Here is a 19,294-nt window from a genome sequence, read left to right as displayed (position 1 = left end):
GAGAAGGCCTAAAGGGACTGGTCGACAAAAATGGATAGTCTTTTATTGAAAAATGAGAATTTATCTTTGGAAGAGTTCAAAGGAAAAAACATACAAACTGCTCTAAAGCATGTGAGATGCAAATGAGAACTAAATTGAGACACCATTTTTCAACTATGAAATAAAATATGTATATATCCAAAAGGTTCTGACTATATACCGTTTACAAGTGGGAAAACAGGCACCTTCACACATTACTGGGAAAAACAGAGAATGGCATAAAGCCTAAGGAAGAGAATTTGGCAAGCTGCCTCAAAATTACATGCTCATACCTAAAACTCTCATTCATGAAACAGCTAAGCTACATCTAGGTAATGAACTGCTACTCAGCTATTATAAAAACAGAGGACTAATTCTATACAGTACTATAAAGGTGGTCTCCAAACGTTCTGTGGACTTCTATACAAAACTATACAAAACATTTAAGTTGACTTCTGGGCGTTTTTGATAGGATTCTGGTCTCTGATAGCTTCTCTGCTTTGTGACAAGACAGGGTGTTACTGAGCTCGTCTTCTACTTATACATACAAAACAAAGCGTGTGTGTGTGTGTGTGTGTGTGTGTGTGTGAGTGTGTCTAGACACCCACACACACACTCACATACACAGACTCACAGGTTTGTTTATATTTTTAAAAATAGCAACCTAAGCTAAACTTGGTTACCTATAAGGAGAAGAATCTAAGTACACACTTCATTTTGAAGTAATACCAGTGTTTTACATAAAGTTATAAACAAGATTAAATCAGTATTTTCAAACCCTAAGAATTAAAAATAAAATGAAACAAATGGACCTGATTCTGACCAAGTTGGTGGAAAAATCATATAAATGGATTTACTTTGAATGTAAACCCCAGTGGGACATGGGCAAAAGAAAAAAAATAAAATTGCTATTTTCAGTAATCATATTGGGGGTAATGGTTTAAATATATAAATATATATTTATAAATATAAAAATTATACTATGTAAAATATATTAACATATTTATATCTTACACACTTTATTTTATAGTTTTAATGTTTTACACATGTTAAATACATATATAGCATTATACTAATATGCAATATAAATATACAAAAGAAACAAGTTTACGTAAATACCATTAGAAAAAGACATTATTCAGCATGAAAAAGGATGGAAATATTGAAATCAAAGAATTTAAGCTTGAAAAATTAAAATCCAAACTTTTTATCAGATGTATCACAGACACACCAGATACATATCCAGAATACAACAAATGCCCTCAGCACAAAACTGGGGCTCTACATACTGCTTCTCACTAAAAGGAACTCGACTTTCTGGAGACACGGCTGAGTTGAGGACTGAGGAAGGACACGGAGAAGATGAGCTCAGGAACATCCTGTCATGTCACAAAGCAGGGAAGCTATCAGAGACCAGAGTCCTATCAAAAACGCTCAGAAGTCAACTTAAAAAGGCTCCCTAGGCTAAGACAACCTGAGTATCCTAAAAGATAAAAACTACAATGCAGTAAAAAATCAAATTATTTAAATTCACAAGCTCAGAGAGACACTTTTTGTAAAAGTTCTTTCTGGTCTACTTTTCCCAGCATTCTATGAAACAACTTAGCACTTTAAATATTGGCAGATAAACTTATGTACAAAACAGGAATAGAGCTACAGATACAGAAAACTGGTAAATAAAGGCAAGAATCAAGAATTTGGTATGCCGTTTCTGTGCAAACTGTGCCACAGAGTAACCAAATACCTAATGAGGGAAGTTTCTTTTTATAGAAATATTACAGATAATAAATAATAAGAGATGATCTAGGTAATGACCATCAATGGTCACAGAGACAAATCAATATTATACGCCTCTCCTTAAATTACTTAGTACCTCCTACAATATGTTCCGACTGCAGCACGCCAGGATTCCGTGTCCATCACCAGCTCCCAGAACTTGCTCCAACTCATGTCCATCAAGTCAGTGATGCCATCGAGCATCTCATCCTCTGTTGTCCCCTTCTCCTCCTGCCCCCAATCCCTCCCAGCACCAGGGTCTTTTCTAATGAGGTGGCCAAAGTATTAGAGCTTCAGCATCAGTCCTTCTAATGGATATTCAGGACTGATTTCCTTTAGGATGCACTGGTTGGATCTCCTTGCATTCTTGCTGTACTTGTTACTTTCCTGTGACAGTTTTTGGCTGTTGCGAGGGTTAGGGGGTTGGTTTATTTGGTTTTGGGGTAGTGTAAGGTGATGACAGTAATTTCTTAATATCACCATACATCCTTTTAATTTGAAGTTTTACAGATTGACAACAAAATTCATATATTACATTTGGTTGCTACTTACAGGTTATGCTTCACTACGTACGGCTTCTGTCACCCTACCCCCATCCCCAAATAATGCAGAAAAACCTGAATTAATCTTTTAAATCTAACTACTGATTTATTTTAAAAAGTCAAGGGAAAGAGAGGCATAAGGATGCAATCAAGACAAACGTATTAGAAGGATAAAAAGAGGTAAAGCATAAGCCATATATAAAAATGACTTAAAAATGACTTCAGGGATTTTTCAAAAAATTGGCAAATATGCTTGAGATAGCTGAATTTAAAATACAGTCTACAAGCTGTTTCCCAAACAAAACAACACACAGGCTATGTGAGAGGTACATTACAAAGTCACTTGAAGGTAGGCGCTTAGAAGAGAGAACCAGTAGCATCACAATTGGCTCTCAGACATCCAACAGGTCTGTGCAACTTATTTCTTGGGGGAGACATGCCACAAATAGCTAAGACTCCAACAACCAAGAAAAACGCACAGGTTTCAAAAGTGAACTTCAAACAAAACAGTTACTCAAAATGCTTGATGAGCTGTTTATGTGAGAAACTGTAGTGCTCCAGAAGAAACAGAAGATTTACTGATGGTTAATGAATCACCCAAGTACCATAAAGAACCCATAAATATTTCATATATGAATGAACGACCATGTCATCCTTGTGCTAGGTAGAGACAGAACAAAAATCCTTTTTTCCCCCAACATTCCCCATTACCTACTGAGGGGAAGGAGAATGGGAAAAGGGAGACTGGAGACAGGGAGAGGTCATTTTCTCATCAGCAGTAAGAATACAGAAGATAGCTCAGGCAGAGGAACTCTGACACGCTGACACGTCCATTTTTAAAATGAATCATTTCCTAGAAATATTTTCACAGATAACTTGCGTATCGCTCTCACTCATTCTGGTTCTAGTTAATTTTTAGTATTTTTTATTTCAGACAGATGCATCTATAATTTCCCACCAAGTTCCATAAAACTTAATCAGTTTCTATAGCTCCCTAATTTAATATTTAAAATGAAAATTTGACTAAAAATAATTAAAAGTTTTGATAATGCACTATAGAAAACATTGTTGTAAGACATTAATTCTTAAAAAAATAAATAAAAATTCATAATTCATTCTATTTCCTGATCCCCCAAAAACAGAGCCATATCACTTATGTTAGCAATTACTTTTTGTAAGGTAAAAATCACTCTGATTTCTAAGTAACAGTGATGAGATCACTTAGCCTAGCTAGAATGAACATTAGAAATTTAGTCCAGTGCTATCACCTACTTTTTTAAGAGTGCTTCTGCCAAGTCACACAAGACATATGCAGCAGAGAGCGAATCCCAGTTCCCACAGTCTAGTGGTCTTTTGCTGTATCACACAGTGGACAGATTTTCATTCCACAGAGAAAAGATTCTAAACAATCTTGTTAAATAAGTAAGAATGCTTCTCCTAATAATTATCCACTTACTAAAGACAGGTAGAATTTTAGCCATTTAACTGCCCATTAACTATAAATATTATGAGAAATGTGATATGACAATTTCAGTAAGATGATGGACAAAAACACAAGAGGTATTACTGCCACTGTAACTTGAGTTTAGTACTCTTCATTCTGATAACCACAGCAAAGACAATGGAAATCTTCAAATCAAGTGTTCTGCCTTAGAAAACAAATAAATAATCAAACATTATTTTCTAAGTACCTTAAATTACATATTTTAAAAAACAGTTCTTCAGTTTGGGAACAAATGAATTTTGTCAAATTGTGGAAAACTTAAAAATTTTTAACAGGTTCTTAAAAATAAGACAATAATAAAAAGAGCAATTAAGACAATCTCTGACAGAAGAAAAAGGAGAAATTCTTACCATTGGCAGTGCATTGATGTGGGGATGTACAACTGAGTATCTGGTACCGCCAATCACAAGTTGCTGTTGCTGAAGCTGAGGAAAAAGGAAAGTAAAATATTCAGTGCATCCTAAAACACATTCTGCTGAAAAAATTTCTCATTCCAAATTTTACAGGAAGGAAATACTATATCTATATCTTCAAGGCCCCCACCAGAGAGTATGTTTCTCTCCCTAAGCAACTGTTGTCATAAACAGCAGCAACTTTTGAGCATGTAGTACACAGCAGGCACTGAATCATTACAACATTTCTAAAAAGTTGACACAATGAACAAAATGAGGCTCAAGAGATGAATTTGCATAAAGGAGGCACTCACCACCATTCAACTCAACTCACGCAAATATCACCACTACTGGGCCCAGTATGGCAGGTTCCTAATCTACCAGCAAGAGCCATGAAAAACACTATAAACTTATATGTTACATATTCTGTTTAATGACTAAGAGAAAACATCACTGGTTTTGAAACAATTTCAATCAAAATGTACTAAACTGGAAATCTCTTCAGACTTTCTATTCTACAGAGTTTACCCAGTCTTCTCAATTGCTGGGGCACAGCACATTATTTTTCAAGTCCATTGTCTGCAAGTACACAGTGGTTTTTCACACACCCTTTCAGAGTGGCAGCTTTCGGGTGAGACACTGACCAGTGCAGCTCCCACCATGGGCAAGCAGAGCGCACCTTTCTATAAGAGTACAAGCTGATGCCACACGAAGGCATGCAAGAGATTTTCTTCATACACCAAAAAGTGTTAAGCCAGTAACACTAAAAAGATAACCTGGCAAATACACCAAATATATGCAGAAAAAATGCAATCCCTTGAAATGTGCTCCTCTCTGATTTTATCTTCAATTGACTGAAACCCTCATTCTGCTGATTACCAAGGCCACACTAAATAACTTCAGTGCTATTATACAACTTTTCACGTAGCTGAGCTGTAAGAAGATCTAGGAATTAAAATAATATTTATTAAACACACCACACATTTATAAGTGAAATTATAAACGGTTATATCAACATATGATATTTCACCGGCTTCTTGTGCTTCAAGACAGGTAAGTGAGCCTCAAGGCTTTCTGGCACAAAACACTGAGCTACTCAGTAGATCTTTACTAACACCTATTGGGGAAAATGTTCTATAGACATCATGATTGAATCCAAACAAAAACTAGATTACTGCTAGGTTCTGTCTACCTCAGTGTCATTTATTATGGACATCAATTATTTTACCATACAAGTTTTCGTGAATTTTTGAGCTCTAACCTATGTAGACTGGCATACATTCATTCTGCTGCCACTGCTAAGTCACTTCAGTCGTGTCTGACTCTGTGTGACCCCATAGACGGCAGCCAACCAGGCTCCCCCATCCCTGGGATTCTCCAGGCAAGAACACTGGAGTGGGTTGCCATTTCCTTCTCCAATGCATGAAAGTGAAAAGTGAAAGTGAAGTCACTCAGTCGTGTCCAACTCTTCATGACCCCATGGACTGCAGCCTACCAGGTTCCTCCGTCCATGGGATTTTCCAGGCAAGAGTACTGGAGTGGGGTGCCATCGCCTTCTCCATTCTAGTTATTTATAAATAACTAATATATGCTACTGAACTTCCTACAACATTCTAGATCCTTAACAGTAAGGTTCATCAGTACCAACAGTGAAATCATACTATATGTCAAATGTGTTTCTTGAGAATCTCTAATTTTTTCATCCACCTTCTAAAATGATTAGATCAGGGAAGGTGGAAAGCTTATTCTAACTGTTTAAGTACCTGCCCTACCATTTTCTTGTTTCCTATTCTTGTTCATGTTTCTGATATTCTGTTTCTTTGTAGGAATCTTCACATTATTAGTCTATTTTATGGGGTTTGGTTAAAACTGAATAATATAATCCACAAATCTACATAATCAAACACTAGTAAACTTATAGTAATAAGCCCCAATACATGGCAATTTTCAGAAATAGAATGAGTGAATGGGCGTGCCACTGTCGCTCTGCAGAACTCCAACCCTTTGAACACCATTATGGACCATACGTTATACATGACTCTCTGATACCACAGCCAAGTTGAACCGCAGTATCAAATATTAAAAACATTTAATTTTTAAAATCTAAAATGAGCATATATGGAGTAACTAAACACTGTACTTCAATGGAGAGCTTTCACTACTAGGATGTGTATACACCCAACACACACAAACTTATAGACATGTACCTTTGGGAAATACTAAATCAGATTATTCCTGTTGCTAGTCTTTACTTCCCCCTCCCTGGTTCTCTCCTCTTAATTTTTTTGTGGTGAGTCCTGTCATCACTCTCACAGAGGTCTCTAATCTCAGTTTTCTCTAAATATATTTTCTCTTCCCTTCTTTTCTTCATTCATTCATTTAGCTTTTATCAGGTGACAGCTCCTCATGGGAAAAGCCCACAAGAGTGATTTAATACTGAAGGGGTTAAATATCTGATTCTAGGAGTTGAAGGGTAAATAAATCTACGGAAAATGGTGTATTAACAACCAGGGGTCCAATCTATGCCCCTTGCAGTGGAAGCCACAGAGTCCTAACCACTGGACCACCAGGGAATTTCCAGAAACTTTTAAAAATTATACATAGGGCTATATTTTGGTTTCTGCATTAATATTTTCCTGGTCGATTCATTTTGAAAGCATCAGTTCTCCAGTGTTCAGTCTTCTTTATGGTCCAACTCTCACATCTGTACATGACTACATAGTTTGACTAGATGGACCTTTGTCGGCAAAGTGATGTCTCTGCTTTTTAATATGGTGTCTAGGTTTGTCATAGCTTTCCTTCTGAGCAGCAAGCATCTTTTCACTGATGCTTTCAAATTGTGGTGCTGGCCAAGACTCTTCAGAGTCCCTTGGAGATAAACCCAGTCAATCCTGAGGGAAATCAACACTGAATATTCATTGCAAGGACTGATGCTCGAACCTGAAGCTCCAATACTTTGGCCATCTGCTGTCAAGAGCCACCTCACTGGAAAAGAACCCGATGCTGGGAAAGATTGAAGGCAGGAGGAGAAGGGGATGACAGAGGATGAGATGGTTAGATGCCATCATCGACTCAACAGACATGAGTTTGAGCAAACTCCAGGAGACAGTGACAGACAGGGAAGCCTAGTGTGCTGCAGTCCATGCGGCTGAAAAAAGAGTTGGACATGACTGAGGAACTGAACAACAACAACACAGGTGACTTAAGATAATCCAATAGGATAAATATATATTAAAACCACCTGTACTAAAGCAATGCAACTGGCCAAAAAGCCCAAAACCATTATGTATCCTAAACACCTGCCTTTATAATCTCACTCGCTCAACCTCCTCTACTCTTGCTGCAGCAGATCACCCTCCCTGCTCTCAGTACTCTTTGGCTGCCATGACACTGCCCATTACTTTGGCAGAAATGTCCTTCTACTGTGGTTTTGCCCACAAACCTGGCCCATCTCTTCTTTCAAGTTTCAGCCCAAATCAGCTTCCTCCCTTGATTACTCACTTACTGCTTGAGAGAAGTGCATGTCTCCCTTACCACAACTCTGAATTGCCTCATGGTCTCCCCATGCCTCCCCTATCAGGCTTCCCCAGGCCAGGGACTGATCTGCTCATCTTGCTATCCCACCACAGAGCTAAGAACAATGCCTTGAGCATACAGTTTGTGGGATACACATGACGATAAAGTTACATAGTATCTATTATGTGCAGGAATAGGTACAAACATATTTGACAATAAAACACAGTAGAACTGAATTACAACACAAATCACAATAGCAAGGAAGAATTCAACAGGTAGTTTTGCTTTGTTTTTAATACTTAGGAGAGCCTGGCTATACCAATAATTTTAGTATCACTTCCAAGAAAGCCAATAAAGGTTGATCTTTTGCCATTAAAATAAAAAAACTATGATAAGCCACATCATAAAATCTGTGACTCTATGAACTACTTAGTGTACTACATAAACTAAACCCATGTGCTTCACTTCTTGTGATAAAATAAATGTTTGCAGGCTTTAATTTCATCTATAAACAAAAAGCTGTGCTTTTAGAATCTATAAATTTCAGAACATTTTACCTAAAATAAATGAAGTATTAATCTTAGAATGAGCTTTCAGTATAGAAACAGACACTGCTAATTCAGCAGACATACATAATCAGGCTTTTTTTAAGATGAAAAATCCTATAAAAAACAGCATAACAGTGTATTTTGACTGATTTTCAAACATAATACCCTGCAATCTCTCAAGGCAAATTTCTTTGATTTATAAATCTCTTTTAAAAGCTAATGGATTATGAAACTTCTCCCTAAAAAAAGTAAAAAAAAATTTTTTTTTTGCTTATAATTCATAGCAGTGACATAATCTAATCTAGAAACCAGTAACTAGTAACAAAAGCAAGAATGAGTAACTGGTATCTTTAAGAAATAAAAGTTACAAATGAATTTTTTAAATTTGGAGAACTGCAGGGAAATTATCTCAAGAATTAAGAGAAAATTTTATCAATCCTACCATAATCAATCTTCTTAGAAAGATTTTTGTTAAATGAACTTCTGGACAACAGAAAAGTCACAGATAAAGTTCAAATTAAACTGCTTAGCACAAGACTGAAAGCACAATAAATAATGGTGATTACCTCCAACTAGAACTTTTAAGAAAGGAATATATTTGTAAATCAAAGAGTTTCAACTTAATCTTCTCAATTACACTGATCCATTTCACACAAAATGACTTTGTTAGCTGCCTTCTTCAACATGGCAATCTCAAATAACTATACATTCATCAAAGCAAAGCATTATGTCCCTCAGTCTCCTCACCCTATTCTCATTTCTCAGGGAACCACACACAGATGTAAGCTGGGCAGCCAGAAGAGGAAGTTAGTGAAAAGGGGGAAGGAGCTGTGATAGAGGATTATCTTAAGAAAACTGACCCTGAGATCAGGCCCACAGGCAGAGCAGTCAGGCCAAACACAACGTACCCATCACTGCCTCTGATTTCCACTTCGCTTTGTTATTTAAGTGATTTAGGGGAAATGAATTTTATTATGATCCCAAATTTTCTAAAAATAAGAAATATGCAGGAACACAAACGCAAAGCAAAATATAAACATGCACTGGTGTCTAGCCATTCAACTATTAACTTCAGTTAGGTTAGTTTCACTGGCAGTATCACATGTGGTTCAATTTTATATTACATTTATATTAAAAAAAAAAAAACCCACTATGGGCAGAAAACAAAAAGACTCAAGGGCCCCAAAATATGCCTGTCAGGAAGTAAGCAATCCATTTAAAGACAATAAAAACAATAGATTCATACTAAGCCACAGAGATTTTTAAATTAAAGTTTGGTTTGGGCAGTTCCGAGTGTTATTAAAAGTAAAGTTTATTTTTAGGCACTAACATCCACTCATCAAAAGCTTTCAGGCCACTAACTTTCAAAGTAGAGAATCTGAATATGAGAAAAGGCTCAGAATCAAATTTAAGCTCTGATGCTAGAGAGGTGATACAAAAATGTATTATTGCCCATTACTTTTTTAAAAACTGAGTACATCAACATTATGTAACTGTTAACTGATTTATTTTCCTTAAAAAAAAAAAAAGTCACTAGATTAATGGTGCATCTGTAACTTAAGCTGCCTTAGAAATATGACAGATTTGACATTGTTTTCTTTAAAAAAGCTGATAGCAGCTAAATCATTTTTTTAAAAATAGTTTAAGGGGAAGAAACAAGTAAAAGGTAAATGGAAACAATAAAATAGCGTAAGGATCTAAGAAATAATGACACTGAAAAAAAATTAAACTTTCCCTATTTGCCTAAAACCACACAAGCAGATGTGTGACACAGAACGAGTCAGAAAAACTGACATAATTCCTAGATCTTATTAGATTTCTTACTCTTCCCAAGGGGTGAATATTTGATTCAAGATGCCAAAGAATCTGAATAGGTAATTAGGCTAGACAACACAAAAATCATTCTGCTGAACAATCCATTCCCAGCAGAAATGAAATAGCTCTGCCAGGGATGTTGAGTCTTGGATTAACTGTCCACAAAAATACCTTTTCAGATTCTAACTTGGGACACAGAAGGTCCTTCACTTGGATTTAATTGGTCTAGGATAGAATCTGCACATCTGTTGAATTTAAAAGCTCCTACAGGTGATTCCAATGGGCGCTGAGGACCACTGGACTATGTGGCAGGAAAGGGCAGGATGGGGAACTTTACTAGACAAATTATTCATCTATGCGGGGAGGGGGCAGGCACAGAGGGATCACATCTTTCAATAATATTAGCACTGCAAAATGAGTCCTTCTCTCATTTTAAGAACAAAAGTGGGAAACATACCATATTGAGTAGAAGTTTTATTAATTTGATTTTAAGATTAACAAAAGAAACAAAAGATGAATGATAAACTCAATTCTTCTCCCCAAAAATGAATTAGAAAAGCAAGGACAATAATAATGAGGACATCTCAGAGAGAAAAAAGACACAGACCACAAAACAGGAATTACTGCTTTAAAGAGGTACATTCATACCTTTTAAACAAAATCTGGATTATCACTCGACGTGGAAATTACTATAGTGGAATATGATAAGGTGTTTTAAGCGTGTCCTGCCAAATTCCTTCCAACTCAGCCTTCAAGTATGCTATCAGGACCACCAATAACCTCTGTGGCATCTTTGTACAAATGAGACTCCAGAAGGACAAATGAGATAAAAAGAGAAGCCATATTACAGTACCGAGGGTGAAGAGCCTAAACTATGGAAACACACAGCTCTGAAACTACAGCCAGACGACCCAAGACAAGGTACTTAACCTCTCAGTGCCTCAGTGTCCTCATCACCTGTAATATAAACTGTAATGAGAGTTGAGTACCGTAATATTTACAAACTGCTAAAGAGTGCCTGGCACAGAATTCAGATCATTTAAAAGAATACATGTAAGTAAAAAGGAGGCCTTTCCTCTGAGAAGACGACAGTCCCGATATCAGGGAAATGGCTTGGCTGAGTGTGGCCTGAATGTCAGCACCCACTTTACCCTTGGCTGTGAACTTCTGTGCAAGACACCAACTGTCCATTCATACTCTGCTGTGCTGTGTGCTATAGGCTGTAGAGTCCAGCTTTGTCTTCTGTGAGCTGATACAAGAGCTTTATATATATGCACACACAAAAGAGAGTAATGGTGGACGAAAGTTCACATGAACATGACATTTACCTTGACCAATGTGACCACACAGAGTGATAATGAATATTCAGTGAAGCAGAGCCTCTCAATCACACTCCAAAACTAAGTCTTTAACTTCCAGTTTGTAATAGAAAGGAAAATGCTTAACATTTTAAAAAATTAAGAACATACCAGCAGATAATTACTAAAATGAAAATTGTCATTCTGAAGTACTCTAGACACAAAAAGAAAAAATATATTTACATGTAATTAGATATTAGGTTCAGAAATTTAAAATACTACATTTCTGTCACAAAGATTCAGAAGAGTTACTCTTGTGTCTTAAGAATATTTCCTCACATACAGAAAAGCTTCAGAACTCATTGCTTGACTTTGTATTTTTAAAATTGGTACAATCTAGACAGGACCAACAAATGTTCTGTCTTCAGTAAGCTGAAACAGATTGCTCATTCAACTACCATGTTTCTATCGGAATGGCAGTCACAAATACACCTCTTTAAGAATTCAAGGTTGTCCTGTCTTTTTAACATAATTCATTCTCAGTATACTATAAACTGGTGGTGGTTTAGTCAGTCGCTAAGTTGTGTCCAACTCTTGAATATTATAAATTACATATTCATAATTCCAAAAAATGCCTAATTCTCATCTGATGTTGAGAACTGCTTTCAACTTCACCAAACTTAAAACATTTAAACCAGCAAACACACTGTGTTATCTGCCTATTCCACTCTGGACACACAGACATAGGAAGAGGGATACAAAGACATACTCTTCCATACTCATTTCACTCTCAATGGAAGGATCATGAAAAGAAAGACGACCACCTTTCTTTTGTAATTCAATATGTTTAGTTCAATACAAAACATTTCTCCTCTCCCTACCCACCACCCAAATTACAATAGAGCACCAGTGGAGACTACAAGAATACAGGGCTCCATTTGACTTTGCAATTGTTGTCATGCAATGGTATAGAGGCTGACACTATGGCCAGAAAGTAAGTATTTTTGGTTTTGCAGGCCACGTAGTCTCTATCACAACCACTCAACTCCTATTACAGTGCAAGGCTGCCACAGACAATACAGAAATGAATGACTGTATTTCTGTTTACACTAAAACTTTACTCAAAATATACAACAACAAAAAAAGGCTACAGGCAACACTTTGGGGCCCTGAAGTAATAATGCCCAACACCAGCCAAACCTCTACCAATTGAGGACAGAGCATAACACTTGTAGGTTAAACAAAATTTTTAAAACACTCTGTAATCAAAAAAGTAACAGACCAAGCAAAAATAAATTATTCAAGTATTCTCCACTAAAATTATGTAACCATTCTATAGGAAGGAAATTTTCCAAGGCATTCAAACCTATCTTATATGCAACTATACATAGTAATTAAGTTCAATTAGAAAGGAAGAGTACTAAAACTCCAGTATTTCTCTGACATCTTCAGACCTAAAAGGCAGTGGAGGCAGAAAGGAAAGAACACAAGATTTCTACTCTTGTTCCTTAAAAACACAAGTCTTTCACATCATACCCAAACAATCATGAGCAAATCTTCAGTGTCCTCATCTGCAGAATGGGGTTATTCTATAAGGCTACACTCTGCAGAGATGGATAGCTTTACACCAAGTATGAACACAGAGCTTGGGTTACTATAAGGGAAAAAAGTAACACTATGATTTAAAAACAATTAATCTTATTAAACCCTTAAAGATGTTTATGTTTCACACAGAAATAATACTAATAAATATCAGCTACTTGTAAACTGCTTATAGAGTTCAAAAGAATAGTTAGTATTTACAGTTAAGAGCAGTCTAGAGGGGCGGTCCTAAGATGGCAGAGGAATAGGAGAGGGACACCACTTTCTCCCCCACAAATTCATCAAAATATCATTTGAATGCTGAGCAAGAACAGTCTCGTATTCAAAGATTAAAAACTTAGGTTCTAAGTTAAAAAAAAAAAAAAAAACTGTTGACTTTTATGACTTACCATGAGATTATAAAAATAGCAATGGGAAGTATTAAAAAAAAAAAAAAAAGTCAAACAAGAAGGAACAATGAAGGCATAGAAATAGCAAAATGGTCCTGGAAATGAACTCTCTTGGCCAGAGCCAATGGATCAAGAAAACATCTTGATCATAAGTTTCACCAATACTAGCTCATGTTCACCAAGTAGTGGGTGAGAAGAAATGAGAGTTATTTTGCATATTTTTAATTAAGAGAAAATGATATTGTATTTTAGTTTTCTAACATGGTTAGTGACAACTGAACACCAAAAATCACTTCTATAATGTGAATTAAACAGTTACTGCAAAGGATGTTTTCACATTTTCTAACAATTTTAAATCATAATTCACATATAAATCTGGGGGGAAAAAAGTAAACTGCAATTATCTTTTGAAAAACAAGTTCATAAAACTATCCACAAACAGAATAATATTTAAAACAAGTATCAATTTTCTTATCTTCTCCCACTTCTCTAATATCAAAGCAACTAAAACCTCCATCAACAGCAAAGGATCTGAAGGCAATAAATGTACTCTCTCCATCAGTGAAACATTAATCATCCAAGAAAATGCAAATTAAGATGAAAGCCTGATGCTCCTTCAGGAGACCAGGATGCAGTGCAATTTAAAGTCCATGTTCATCCCTGAACCCAAGTTAAATGGTAGTTTGCTTTCTGGGGTTTTTTTGTTTGTTTGTTTGCTTTTAATTGGTTGTTAAGATGAGATGTATCCTGCAATAGACAACAGAACTGTGAAAAAATGAAGAGGGGGCAGGAGAAAGAAGGGGAAGAAAAGTTTTATTAATCTCTCTACTACATATTGTTTATGTTAAAAGTTAGCCTTTGACCAATAGTGGAACAAAACTCACTAACGTACGTCAGTAAATAAAAATCCTTGCCCTCACAAAGTTCAAATTCCAGCAGAATTTAAAATCAAGTGTTATGTAAAAGGTGATAAATGCTACAAAAAATGAAAAAGGGAATTCCTTGGTGGTCCAAGGGTTAGAAATCTGCCCTCCCACTTCAGGGGGAACACGTCCAATCCTCAGTTGGGGAACTAAGATCTTGCATGCCGTGGTGCGGCAAATAAAAAGCAAATAAAATAAATTAAAAAGCAAGCAAACAACAACAAAAAAATTTTTTTTAAAAGAAAACTGAAAAAAATGCAAGTAGGGTAAGAAAAATCAGGACTTTTCACAGGGAAGGGAGGCGCTGACATCCACAATGCAGCAGAAGTAGGCCGGCCAGAACCAGCTTGTATTTCAATTGAGAGCCGGTGAGATACTCAGGAAGCTACTCTGTATTCGGAAAATCACATATGAAGATGCATCTTATCTTGATGTTGTCAGCTTAGTGTTAGAAAGAGAACCTCATATCCACAAACTATAAGTGACCTTCATGTTTCAATTACTCTAATTTTTTTCTCTGTCTGAAATATCTGTTCTTACCTACATTTACTATGTATTATGAAGCTCTAATTCCTAGGATAGATACTAGGTGTCACAAATGACAGGTTTACATAAATATTTAGCATTATATATAATATTATGAAAGCCATCACAGAAGTCATCAAATGCAAAAGAGAAACGTCATAATTGTTGCCCAGAGTCTGTTCATTCAAACTGTTTTTCATACAAGCATTCTTACAAAGTTAATATCAAAGAACTTCAAACTTTCTCAAGACGCCGGATACTAAAAAACGAAAAAAGGCCACTGAAATGGAATGCCTGATCACTTAAATCCTACTACAGTTTAGATAATAGACTCAATCTTTTAACATCCACCAAATGCTTATATTGTGCCTAGCACTACACACACTTAACTACCCCTCATCACCTTAAAATATTTTAGTTAAAAAGAACTAAACACAACTATGGATATAGACCAACACGTACTGAAATGACTAAGGGTCTCTGGTCTTGTTAGCCTTCCTCCCACCGTGTTCCATATTCTTTATTAGTGCAACAATAAACTCAGCTATAAAATCCTGGAAAAAATCAGAGTTATCTCTATAACTTGTACCTACTGTCATTTCTAAAACATAATTCTAGATCTCAAGGATGGGGGTGGTAGTCGTGGCAAGATTTGTGGAGGTCAGACTATGGCAACAAAATCTCACCTCTTCCTCAGAAGACGGGAAATAAGCCAGAAATTGTTTAAAGAATATTTTGAGGAAAACCAAAGAGGATGAAAATCTGTTGTGTGTGATTGTTCTACAGCCTTTTGATCTCAAGTCAAGGCTAACCAATCAGATGAAAAGAACTACCCTGATGATTCAGACAAGAGGAAATCATAAGACCTAAGCAGACCACAGCTGTAACCTGTTCACTCAAACACTACAGGACCGGAAAGCCCATCAGGGTAGCAGCAGGCCAGATGTGTCAGCAGAACGTGCACTCCAGGAGCTGCTGTCTTTGCACTTCCTCCTAACCACCACCACATGACTGCTCAGGTACAAGACTCACAGGAGGCTGTGGAAGCCACCCTGGCTTGGAAACCTTAAGCTGGAACCAACATCCTCTTATTTTAAGGGTCTCATGGGTATAGCTTCCAGGGGACCCAACCCATCAAGGGGCATACTCAGTCAGAAGAATGTACCACTTTCCCCTACCAGGTAGTCACTCCCACTCCAGATGCAACTCACAAATCAGGGACCATTTTGCCAGATCCCACACTGGTAATACCGTTGACATTCTGCCTTTATGTGCCACATGAAACACAGCTGAAAATTAAACCAAGGTCATTTATCCACAGAAAGAGAAAGGTTTGGTGAACCTTTTCCTCACAACACACTTGGGTCCTTATCCCTACTCTGCCTCTAGGATATCAATGGTCTTGGGCCTGTAACTTAAACTTCTATGGGACTAATTCACCTTCTATACAAGTAATGACTGGGTTGAACTGTGAAATTGTCTTGAGTCTTAAAAAAAATAAACTAGGCTCACTGAAATACAGACTCTCAAAGGAAAGAAGGAAATACCTTCTGAGTTCTAAGAAATAAAGGCAACACAGATATTAAAACTAACTAACAAGCTAAAAAAATATCTAGGGAATTCCCTGGCAGTCCAGTGGTTACGACTCAGCACTTTCACTGCCATGGGCCCAGACAGGGAACTAAGATTCCATAAGCTGCCCACGAGATGCAGCCTCCCAATTTATTTTTTAATTTAAAATTTTAAATTAAAAAATATCTTATTAATAGCACAGAATGCTTGTTTTGATGATATGAAGGTTAAAGCAAAGCAATGTAGTTCACAAACTTGAGGTCCAGAGGTTCAGTATTTACTAGAAGTAACAAAATAAATACTAAATTCTGCATTGCTTGCATACTCAGTATCATTTAAATCTCAAAACAAGCTTGTACAGTAGGTATTACTATCTCTGCTTAAGAAACAAGCTAACTGGGGCTCAAAGGAATTATTAGACCAAGAACAACACTAATAAGAGGAAGAATAAGGAACATCAGGTGCTGGGTCTCTTATCAACTTCCTCTCTAGATCTCTCAAGTCCTTTTTCAAAGCCTTTGCTTCCAAAGAGTTTTCTTATTCCAACATAACAAAGAATTTGTAATGAGAGTATCACTTTACTTAAGGGGAAGAAATCTATATCCATACTCTTACTGCCATAGGTAGGATGGAATCAATACAATATGGTACCCCCACGAGGAGACAGTATAAGTACTCTCACGAATAAATACAACTTTTTTGCCAGCCACACCTACACAATTTTCCAAATACTTTTGACCTAGAGTATTCTGTACAACTAACTAGTTCTTCAAATGCCATGTAAAAAAAACAGGGGTTGGGGAGGGCAGCCATCAAGGCAAGGGAGGAGGCTAGGGAAGCACCGCTCTCCTGAAAACAAACAACAGATGCAGCATTTCCTTCTGCTGTATTATTTAACAGGATGCCCCTGAAGCAGCAGCCGTTTTCCACTGAGGCAATGACTCTGATGGAATTCCTTTCACTGGGGACAATGGGATAAAAAAAGAAAGCAATTTCTTTCCTATTTTTTTTTTTATATTTGTTTAAAATAGTACTTTCAGTTACTTAAAGCCAACTGGACATCATTCTCTCCTAGATGTCCCCAAAGCATTGCAAACTTAACTACAAAAAAGAAGTGAAAGTGTTAGCTCTTCAGTCGTGTCCGACTCTATGTAACCCAAGGGACTGTAGCCTGTCAGGCTCCTCCGTCCATGGAATTCTCCAGGTAAGAGTACTGCAGTGGATAGCCATTCCCTTCTCCGGGGGATCTTCCCAACGCAGAGATCTAACCTGGGTTTCCTGCATTACAACAGGTGGACTCCTTACAGTCTGAGCCACTATATAAACATCATTCATCTCCCACCCCAAACTTGTTCCTCTTCTCATATTCTCTAGTATGGCTCTATCCTCCAGTCACTCAAGCAAGAAATATGGCTCCTTCTGCTCCCTCATCTCCTATAGCTTATCCAATCATCAAACACTATTACTTTCTATCTCTAGGGTGTTATTTCACAAACGTGTTTTCAGTTCCCCAAACCTCCCACATCCTCATGACTTAGGATGAGGTATATCCTCCAGCTAAACTTTAGACCACCCACCGAAGTTCTACCACCATTGTGGATACTTGTTTGATATGCCTATCTCCTTTCAATAGACAATACATAGCTTGAAAAATGCCCTAGAACAAAGCATAACAAATACGATCAAATATACCCTTCTCACAAAGGAGTGCTAGTGATTAAAAACTTCACCTGCACAGGTACCAAAAACTATGACAATAACATCACTGACATGTGATTCACTCATTCACAAAATCAATTTCATGAAGAACGAAGACAAATGTTAGTCTAATGCAAACCATATGTGAAATTAAGGACCCTGGAAGTAAAATTTTTGTTTCAAAGGTAAAAAATTAGAACTATGGCCACTTATTAAACAACCACACTTTGCTCTGAAATACTGTATTACCCAAACACACTAGTGAACTGTAACACCGTAGTAAACCATTGAAAACTATTTCAATACAGTACCACTCTGTTACAAATAAAGATGCAAATTTTAAAATATAAAGGCTGCTCTTAAAAGGCATTTCCAGGTTTGGCTTTTTAGGACCTATGGTTTGATTTTGATCCTGTTGATCACTGCAGACCAGATCAGAGGAACTGGTAACACAAAGGAGAACTACATAAAAAGAATTATCAACAGCTGAAAGTGAATCACTGAGAAAGGTCTAAGATTTGCTATTTTTTCCCCTTCATTGTGCTACAGACATAAACTGGACAGACTTATCAAAGAAACTGGAAGGCTTACAACAGGCAGGGATTCCTTTCATCATCAGTTTCTAACCCCAAAATCCTGGAAGGATAGACAGGAAGGTAGACTAATTCGCTCTACTGGCATTCTAACACTGGAAGAAATAAAATCCAAAAAAATACAGATGTGCCTTATGTGTTTACTATAATGAAGCTGTCTGTGCATTTTCAAATCTTCTAGGTTTATCTGTGCCACTATGAAACCATATCACAATCTGATACATATCATTTTTATTTCTTGCTTTCCCCTCTCAAAATAATTTGAATATTTTATGTCCTTGCTCTCTTCCAGCCACACCAAACTCCCTACTCCTTCCCACATGCATCTAATAATCCTACGCCAAGCCATTTCTTTACAACACACAACTGCTTAAGCGGGGGGGCACGCTAGTTCTTTACCATGATTCAACTGTATTAGTGCATTCGTTCAATAAATAGTCACACTGCCTTCTATTTCAGTTTTGCCCATTCGTCACCAAATTCAAGCATTTAAGGCAGAAGAAACTACACACAGAACTAGAACTGCGACAATAATGTGACTCCACCACTTACTGAGATGATACATCAGGCTGGTTATTTTATT

General features: G+C 36.9%; 1 protein-coding gene across 2 annotated transcripts in view; it reads right to left on the bottom strand.

The window, feature by feature from the left end:
- TBL1XR1 (TBL1X/Y related 1) overlaps nucleotides 1-19,294 on the bottom strand; it is a 178,248-nt gene that overhangs the window by 85,475 nt on the left and 73,479 nt on the right. Inside the window, exon 2 of one of the 2 annotated variants that reach the window (XM_015472413.3) lies at nucleotides 4,191-4,265. The gene's annotated coding sequence lies outside the window, so the exon portion shown is untranslated. Of the gene's footprint in view, nucleotides 1-4,190; nucleotides 4,269-19,294 lie in introns of those variants that run through there. The other variant, NM_001193029.3, reaches the window with a different exon arrangement.

This window comes from Bos taurus, chromosome 1 (genome assembly GCF_002263795.3).
Source record: "Bos taurus isolate L1 Dominette 01449 registration number 42190680 breed Hereford chromosome 1, ARS-UCD2.0, whole genome shotgun sequence".
In the NCBI taxonomy this organism is placed as follows: domain Eukaryota; kingdom Metazoa; phylum Chordata; class Mammalia; order Artiodactyla; family Bovidae; genus Bos; species Bos taurus.
This window is presented reverse-complemented; position numbering and strand designations above follow the sequence as displayed.